This window comes from Chelonia mydas, chromosome 27 (genome assembly GCF_015237465.2).
Source record: "Chelonia mydas isolate rCheMyd1 chromosome 27, rCheMyd1.pri.v2, whole genome shotgun sequence".
NCBI classification, from domain to species: domain Eukaryota; kingdom Metazoa; phylum Chordata; order Testudines; family Cheloniidae; genus Chelonia; species Chelonia mydas.
The window spans coordinates 11,130,415-11,139,937 of record NC_057860.1 but is presented as its reverse complement, the minus strand read 5'-3'; the positions used below and the strand labels follow the sequence as shown (position 1 = coordinate 11,139,937).

Below are 9,523 nucleotides of genomic sequence, written 5' to 3'. Positions count from 1 at the left end.
GGCACCAGCCGAAGGTCAGGCACTTGGTGTCGGGGCCACAAGTGGAGGAGGATTTCGGGGAGCAGCCTGGGCAAACGGCCACCTGCTTGAAGTAGGCCACTGCCCACAGGGATGGCCAGAGGCTTTCCCAAGGGGCTCCGTCAGTGCCAATAGCAGCTGACGGGCCTGGATGGAGGGTAGCGCCAGCCAGCTACGCCCACTGCCTGGTACCTTATTCCCTCGCCCCACGGCCCTGTTTGATTGACACAGATCTGAGCCGTAGCACCCAGGGAGGGGGAATGAGAAATGCCACAAATCACCCCTCACTCGTACGCTCCGGGCCCGGCTGCTGCTCCAGGATCAGAGAGCATGGAGTGAAGTGGTTACGATCTGAGGCTACGGTGCAGATCAGGGGATGGGGCACGGCCCCCGAGCAGGAACCAGGACACCTGGGTTCCACTGCTGCTTTGTGACCTCTGGCCATTTTCTTCCCCTCCCTGTCCCCAGTTCCCCCATCTGTACAATGGGGGACACGTGGCTCCTTCTCTGAGACCTGCACTAGCTACGCGCTCAGCATTAGCCCTGAACAGGCCACCGGTGCCTGCCCCTTCTCGGGACCCTCGGAAATGTCCTATGCCCCGAGCCTGACTCCTCCCCACCAGGAACCCAGCACTTGCCCTGCAGCAGGTCCCTAATCTCCAGGACCTTTCAGTCCTTGTGCCCTCTGCTGCCCCCCGTCCAGGTCAATATCCTTCCCTCACGGTGGCCGTGAGTCAGTCAATACCCAGGCCAGCTCATGCCAGGTCTATGAGCAGCTGCATAACAGACACTTTTGTGTCCTCCCTTTGCCCCCCAGCCCACAATGGTTTAGTCCCTCAATGCTTCCGGTCACCCAAGCAACGCTCTTAATGTTCCTGCCCATCTTCACCCACAGCCCCTTGCCCTGGCCACATTGGACATCACTGCCCCTCTCTCCATTACACTCCTTCCTCCGCTCCCATTTACCTTTGACACTGAGCTCCTGCCACCCCAGACACTTCGCTGCACACACGTTCCCTCCTCCCATTCCCTGACCCACACCAGCAGCAACCCCATCCCACTGCCATCATCACCACGCCCAGTTCGTCCAGCCCAGAAGTCACGCCCCAGCCCGTCTCTCTGCTGATGTTTCAGCCCAACAGCATCCCACAGGCCAAACAAGTTAAGCCCCATGTTCCCCTGCTCACTCCCGCTCAAGGCCAGTAAACGCAGGCGCTCATGGGAGCAAGGAAAGGCTCGGCCCCCCCATCCTGGGATTTATATGGCTTTGGGACAAGGCAGATGAGTAAGTAACAGCCCTTCTCGGGGTGGGGTCCTCCCAGCAGGGCTCCCCGCTCAGCCTTGTCAGGGGAGCACAGTACATTGGGCGCAGGGATGAGCGGTGCTGGAGGCGCAATTCCAGCACTTGAGGTGTTGCAGCATTTCACAGCAGGAGGTGTTGGATGACAAGGACTGGAAGAGGAAGACTTCCCTCAGAATCCCATCCTGCTGCAAACACAGGGGAGTTTAAAAGGGGACAGATAACGGAAGGGATCCTTGGAGCCCTGGAAAGGGAAGAACTGCCTTTGCACCGATTTCTAGGACCGGATCAGACGAGCCCACTTCCAGGCCAGCATCCTACCACCCACAGCACCCAACGTCAGGGGCTTTGGAGAAAGACACAAGAAACCCAAACGAAGAGCGATGGAGGAGCCTGAAGGGTCCTCTTAACTCCAGGTGCTTAACTGTTGGAACATGTACCATGGGGTGTGCAGACAGCACAGCAGACAGTTGTGCACCCCATTCAGTGTGGCATGCTTCCCTTCCAGGGGCAGGCACATTCTAGAGCCCTTCCGAACAGGTCTGTTGCTTTACAGCTCCCGGAGTAAAGAGGTTGAGCAGTGCAAGAGAGGGACAAAGGCCCACAGGGGGTGGGATGGGTTACAGTACCCACACTGGTGCAGGATCCTGGCTGGGAGAGAAATATCTAAAGACACAGTCTGTGAAACAAATTTCTAAACATTTTATTTCAAATTCCCCTGTCGCGCCCCACCCACCCAAAAAACCCATTGTTCGAAACGACAATAAAAATGAGTTACAAACACAAAAGTCAGAGGTCTCCCTCCCTGACAATTTACAAAAAACTGAGAATTTTACACCAGCTTCCTGGACAAGATCTGCAGCAGTTACTAATGCTTCCATACGAGAGGCCAAACATGCCTATTAATACAATATATACAGACAACCCCCTTCTGGAACTAATCCACAGATACGCCCTGCTTCCCGCCCACCCACCCCAAAAAATAACCAAACACACTCAGAGTGCATTTGTTATGTTTTTATCAAAAAACTATTTTTTTTTTTAAAGATTGGCCTGCAAGTCTGTTTACCATTTAGTAACTTCTTATATAGTTTATGAAAATAAATTATACAGCAACTACTTTAATAAATTAAGCAACATCAAAAAAAAAAGACCAAAAAATTAAGCAAAGCTGCATTTCTGCTGGATGGTGGTTAGAGAGCGCTGGGCTTGGAAACAAGTCAGAGCAGAAGCTTTTATCCACTTGGTTTACAACATGCGCCACACAGAGGGAAGTTCCTTATCTGCCTTGCCCAAGAGTCAGGGTCTTTGAGCTATGCAAGAATTTTGCATGCTACTTGGATTGAAATTAATCAAAATCAAATACAGTAGATATTTGCCTATATATGTAGAAGCTCAATTTTTAAAACAGGATAGGAGGCTGCTACTCCAGTGTTTGTTGTATTGGTCACAGAGTGACGTTCAAAGAAAAAAGAGCGGGAGGTCCCCTTTTTTGTGTTAAGGCTTGGACGTTTTTGTTCCGTTTTGAGCACGCGCGTGTGTGCCGGCATTTTTCTTGATTAGCACCGATAGCATTTTTCATCTCAAAGCACTTTAAAAGGAAGCATCTTTTGCCCCATTTTACAACTGGGGAATCAGGCACAGCATTTAAGAGACTTGACCAAGGTCTCACCGTGGCAAGTCAGTAGCAGAGAGACAGAACCCAGGTCTAACACCTAGCAGAGTATGCTAACCCCTTGGGACTCATCTGCCCCTAATTTGTAGATTAGAACTTCAGGTCTTGTCTACCCTGTTTTACCTAGACAACGCTATGGGGAAACTAGGATTGTGGAAAGTTCAACTGAAAGCTGAGACGGCTGAATGCACATCCGAGATCTCCAATGAGTGGTCCAACAGGGAGGCCTAGACCTGAGAGTGATTTTAATGGTAGGACACAAGTCAAACCTGAGGCCTTATTTACAAATCGTGATGAATCGAGAAAGGGCACAAGCCAATTCCTCCCACGCCCTGTACGTTTAGCCAGTTAGATGACTCCTTCAGCAAACTCTGCTGCCTGGATTCCCTCATTGCCAGCCCTACAGCGAGCCAGAAAAATCCCACCACTGGCCATCACCTGCACTAGAATTCCCTGATCTTGCTCAGCTCCATGAACAGCTGTTGTAAGCCTCTTCACTGAGCTTATGTACTTGTCTATCCTACAAGATACGTGACCACGTACCTGGCTGGTATCACCAAAGAGGTACGAGCCCAACTGCCAGAGGGGCACAGTGGCACAGTCCCCTGATCAGAAACGAACACTTCTGGGGTCTTCAAGTGCTGGATGTGTAATGTGGTGCCATGTGCCTGGAAGACGTGCGGCAAGATTAGAAATTCCCTCCCTGGCACCAGGGGGTCTCTATAGCCCAGCTGCAACATTCCCAACCCAACCAGGATTCAGCTTTCGCTCTGTTAGCGCCAGAAGCAGCTCGTTCCTGAAATGGGTTTGAAGACTGAGCCAAATATTTGAAACACCATTTGATTTTCAGCGCTGCCTCCTTGCATGGTTTCCCCTTCAGAGAAGAGGTCTTCAAAAATTTCTACACTTAGTTTTTGACTTAAGTATGGGAGCCCCACAGTTCAAATCCTGAGCCCCAGCTTTAAAGGTGACAGCTGGCTTCCTAAACTAACATCTCACAAGTGAAAATGTCTGCAGTGTAACATCACTGGGGACATCAACTGTGTTCTTCCCTCTTCCCATGTCAGGTCATTCTCAGAAGTAAATTACACCTGATGCTCAAAACAGTTGCTGTTTTTATTAAAAGAAAGTTTACTCCCCAGGAGCAAGTCAAGTCATCTCACTAGCTATAGACAATACTGCCGTGAAAAGAAAGATGGTGATGTATGCAACTGGACAAATTTGATGTTTGAGCTAGCTGCCTTTAAAGGCACCTTGTCAACTTGAATACGTTTAACTAAGAAATTTTGTACCAGCTGTAGTTACATCGAAGATCAGCATCCTTGAAAAGACCATGGAAGAGATTTCTTTCAACTTTAATTTGTACATTTGACAGCACTTTTAATATTAGTCAGTTTCACTATCCATCTCCCTCATCCCATCAATAGTCAAATTCTCCCTTACTAAATAGGGCCCCAATAATCTGCAGCAGAAAAACCCCCATGGTTACAGAACTCTAAGGGACCTCCTTGGGACATCTCATCCAGTCCCCTGCTATCACAGGCAAACCCATCATATAATCCTATTTATAAACTTATCAAATTTACTTTTTCTTAAAGGAATCAGAGATCAGGACACTAAAGGACACTCCAAGTAACTTTAAGAGAATCAAGTTGATAGTGTCCCTTTAAATCTAGATAAGCCCACTAACCTACAACAAAAAATTCCCATAAAAATGTGAAATGTTCCTCCCTACATGAGGTCAGGGATCACTGACAAAAAGGGAACTAGGAACAGGTCACCTATAAGATCTCCATCCATAGGCCTGCTACATCCAGTAAGGAAGAACAGTGCCCATTTGGAGAGGAGAAGTCTCTGTCCATTCCCCTCAGACTTTGATAGCCTCTGAATTGGAGCAGTAAAAACGTTTATACTTGCTGCTAGAGTCTATGAAGTTCCCATCACTCCAGCAGGAAGAGCTACCAGCTCAGAAACCTAGTCGTGAAGTGATAAGAGGTGCTTTCAATATGAACTTCTTTTAAACATGGATTTCAAGAGAGTTATTTACTGCAAGAGTGTAGAGAATGTTATCTAAGAGATACTAAAGAGGCAGCAGAATGGTTATGCAGTACGTGTGCCTCCCTTCGCTTGGGTATGCCACAGAAATGTGGAGGTGGGGTAAATTTACAGGGCACATGTGTAGCACCCTGTCACCCTTACACAGTGCATTGCTTCTATGCCTGCCTCCATTCAACACAGAACACTAAAATGATCTTGCGTAAGAAATGAGACATGCTCCAGATTAGCCCAGTTAAAGATATAGCATGCAGAACCCTGCAAGCCCGTGGTAACAGTTTGGTGGAGTTTCCTATTGTTGAAGGCAACTAAAGCTGAGCCTTACAAATTATACTTGCCCAGAGAAATTTGCTGACAGGTAAAGCCTTGTTCGTTTCTCCATGGAAAAAGTACAGGCTAGTAAAATTGTGATAAGCTTCTGACTCTTGCAAGGTGCTTTAGGGATACCTGTTGGTAAGACTGAGGCTTCCACTAACACCTCCTATGCTCAGTAGCAGACAGCATTCCATTCCATACCAAGGAATCCCTGGCACCAGGCAGAGAAAATAAAGTAACTCTGACCAGCAGCTCAAGGATGCAGGCCACAGCCCTTGTTAGCCAACCACCATCCGGCTAGAACGCTCACCCACTGCAGCGTTCAAGTTTCAAGTACCAGCAGAAATTGCCAAACAGCCCGTGGGGGAAATTCCTTTTCAAGGATGCTCACAGCAGACCAAATACAGACGCAACAGCATTACAAAAAGTTACGTTGCTTCTTGGACTGCTCCTGATGTTTTATGTACATGACCTGCCCTAGGACTCAATGGCTCAGCAGGAACAAGTCCTCAGTAGTTGCACAGGGCTTACAAAAGGAGAGGGACGTGGAGAATTAAAACATGCCAGAAAATGAAGAGGTCAGAATAGCGGAGATCAGCATTTCTCTTTAAACCAGCCAATGCTGGGGTGTAGATTTGTGCGTTTTTATCCCGCCCCCTCCAAAAAAAATTCCCTGCCCAGACAATCCCATTTAGGGATAGTAGCTCACTCTATGGGTTATTTCAGTGTTTGGCCCTTCCAAATGCATTTCCTCTTCTTTTTCCAGCCTGGCTATTTAAGTCTCCATCTTGCTTCCCCAAATCCAGCATCAATTTGACAGCCTGAATCTTTATCAGCTCCAGAAAGAACTGGGTGGGAGGTATGTGGGAAACAGCACAGACATCTTCCAAATTTAGTAGGGCGGGGGGGGGGAGGTCCTCCCCTGACTCTTTGCGAGCAGACCCGCAAGACTCCCAGACCCATGTTGATTGCAGTTGTCCCCCGCGGCTGGCGGAAAACAAGGAACCATCCGAATCCAACAGCCAGCGCCTTCGCACTCCGCATTGCTCTCCCAATCCAGTGCCTCGCAGAGCTGTCCAATTAGCGGGAAGGTTAAAGAGCTGTCTGTCTGCAGCTGCACATAAACGTTCAGACATTTTGGAGGTGTCAGATCCTCCTTTGCAGTCCCTCTGGGGAAGCAGATGTTTTTCCAGTGTATGAATTTGCTGGAGGTTGAACAGTTGGATTCTCAATCCGTGGCTAGGATGAGGTGTATCAAAGCTGGAGGGACTACACATCTAGGGATCGCGGTCACATCCAGGCCACCTCCCACTGTAAAGGAAGATGCAATCAGTCTTGTGCATCCAAGCGGCGCGGATGGGGAGCTGTTGAGCATTCGTCCCAACTTGCTGTGTGCGCCTTAATCTTAACCATGCCCATGACTATATGTGAACTGCAAATCTCCAGCTGGCGGGGGAGAAAGAGGGAGAACGTAGGATTCATGAGAGAGATTAAGCTTCTGGAGGCCTCGCTGGTGGGTCATGTTGTGCTATGGACCTAAAGAAGCCAGATTTCACAAGGGAACAAGACATGCTACAGCTTTGTCTACATTGCAGTAACCCAAAGTAGCAAGTCTCAGAGCCCAGATCAACAGGCTAAAAATAGCAGCATAGACGTTCCCACTTGGGCTCTGAAACCTGGCCAGGGAGGTGGGTCTCAGGGCCTGAACTGCAGCACAAAGAAGGAACATCTACACTGCTTTTTCAGCCCCCAGGAGCCTGACCCAGGCTCCAAGACTTGCAGTCATGGGTTGGTTTTTTGGGGGGGCAGTGCAGACATACTGTAAATGACCAGTCTCAGAGGGTATTCCTCCCTCTCTGCTACCCCCTGCCCAAATAGGTAACCACCAACGGGATGCAGATTCAGTAGCAAATGTTTTCAGACGAGGTATTTCTAGAGACTGCTTAAGCTTTGTTGTGGTTTCATCCGGAAGTTAAGCTGTGCTCATTTACACAGGAAAGGAAGAGCCCTGGCCTCCAGCCTCCTCTATAGGAGCTCTTTACAGAGAGCCAGGCAGATTTCATGTTACTCTCTCTAACCTCAATACGTACATCATTCCTTAAGGAATGGTGCAAATCCTAAAGGCTCACGAACTGATACATCCAACATAAGGGACACTCAGAACTCAGCTAAAGGACTGCCAGGTAAGACGACCACAACCCGAGTGCCAGACACAAACATCACAACTTCCAGATCACCAGGCTGCTGGGAGGGGAGGTGTGCAGCCGTCATGTTGAGAGGAATTTTTAGTTTAAATATACAGGACGCGATTCTTCCCTCCTTAGAAAGGTCTCATCCCCAAAGGGCAGACACTACATTTTGCCATGAAAACAACTTCTCAGCAGCTGTAAAGGCAGCAGCAGACCAGACTCCTTGAGATGAGAGAGCTATTACTAGTGCCAAACCCAGTAAGCCATGGAAAATTTAGGAGACACATGGCAAATGCAGTAGAAGCAACACTGTTTTAGCTCTCCTGTTACTGGCCCCATCTTCAGGGATTGTTCTGTGCTGCAATACTCCCAGATCATCACATTCTAGTTCATCACCAGAAAGGCTAGAAATACAGAGCATCACCCTCACAGGAAGATCAGGACGCGGTCTCCAATTATGTTGGGATCATCCTTCTCTCCTGAATCATCCCACCTAAACTAGGATCAGGGTGAAAAATGTGTTCCTGTCTGTTGAGTCTCAGAGATGTCCCACAACAGCCTTAGCAATTAGTTGTCAGGATTCGACACTGCTTCTTTGATTAAAAAGCCTCTTCATTCGCAGCTTTTGGGAATAGCCAGCACAAAGGCCATAACAAAACTCCCCATGGCTCTGCAGTGCTGAGATTGCTTCAGTGAGGCAGGAATGCCCTTGACTCATGGATTGCTGGAATTTAGACAACAGCTTTGCCAGATTCCACAGCTATCACAGGAGGAACTGTAAAGGACTTTAGCGTGAAAAACTCTTGGGCTAGATCTTCTGGCCTTTGCTGGGTGGCTGATAGCCTCTTGCCCTGCAATACTACAAGCTATTCCACTGGCAGAAGGCTTCAGAACATTTGAATGGGGAACGCTCTGTTCCTCTCCTTGGGTAGGATGTGAAAGCGCACAGGACCACTCTGCAATCCAGTAGGAAATCTCGGCTACACGAGGATAGGTTTGGCTCTTGCCCAGTCTCCTAGAAAGCACAGGATCTACGCAGCTGCACACTGTTTGAGTGCTGATCCCCCCCCTCAATTATTCTACATAGCTGCACACGAATCTGGCTCAGTTTGCTTCCCAAGAGCTCTTTGGCCACAGCCACATGGATGGTAGCCAAAGAGCAGTTTCACCAGGATGGCTGGATTGGATACTCTTGCTGCGAGATCCCTCTCTTCCCACACCCTCGAATCTGCGGTGTTACAAAATCCAGCTGCTCTTAAAGACAGTATTTCCCATGCTGAGGAACGGAAACACCAAAAATAAAAACGTAAATCAGAAATAGTGCCATGACATTCTCCTTTCTGCGAGGAGTCTGGGATCCAGTCCACTTGCTGTCAAAGGCTCCATCCCCAAACCAGGAGCCAGAGCTCTCATTTCCATTCTGCTGTGCTTCTTGGGGGTCCTGAATCCTCTTCAGAGGACAAAAGAGCTTGCAAGCAGAAGTCACTACTGCAGAGGAAGGCTTCCCCCTTCTCGGGCCTCCTTTCTGCTGTAGCTTTGCTTAGGCTCTTTGCTACAGGATCTCAGCAAGCAAATTCCTAATTGGAGAGAGAAGAGTGAAAGAATTAGTCAGCCTGCTTTACATGGAAGACTCCAATGCAGATCAGAGACTCCCACAGGAGAGCTGCGCTGGTACAGGAGTGCAGAGCATAGGAACTTCCATACGGACAGATCCAGCAATGTGGATAAGGAGTAAGCTAAAGAGGAAGCAAGGCTCCCCCCAGTCAGAGCGGTAGAACTCCATTCCTTGGCAAAATCTGAGACAGTCAGTTAATTGCTCATTCTGTTAACCACTTGGATGCCAGTATTGACAGCTTGTTCCTAGAAGCCTAGCTCTTGGCTTCAAGGGGTTAGATTACAAGTATGTTTCCTGAGCTACCTCACACCTAGAGTCCCAGCTGGGGGAACCCCCCCCCCCCAATATCAGATTGA

The 9,523-nt window shown here is 48.7% G+C and overlaps 1 protein-coding gene across 7 annotated transcripts in view; it reads right to left on the bottom strand.

The window, feature by feature from the left end:
* Nucleotides 1-4,106: 4,106 nt before the first annotated feature.
* The window catches only part of SOCS7 (suppressor of cytokine signaling 7), a 38,076-nt gene continuing 32,659 nt past the window's right edge, over nucleotides 4,107-9,523 (bottom strand). For all 7 annotated transcript variants that reach the window (XM_037886732.2, XM_037886734.2, XM_037886736.2 and 4 more), the window contains one exon: nucleotides 4,107-9,129. The gene's annotated coding sequence lies outside the window, so the exon portion shown is untranslated. The remainder of the gene's footprint in view (nucleotides 9,130-9,523) is intronic.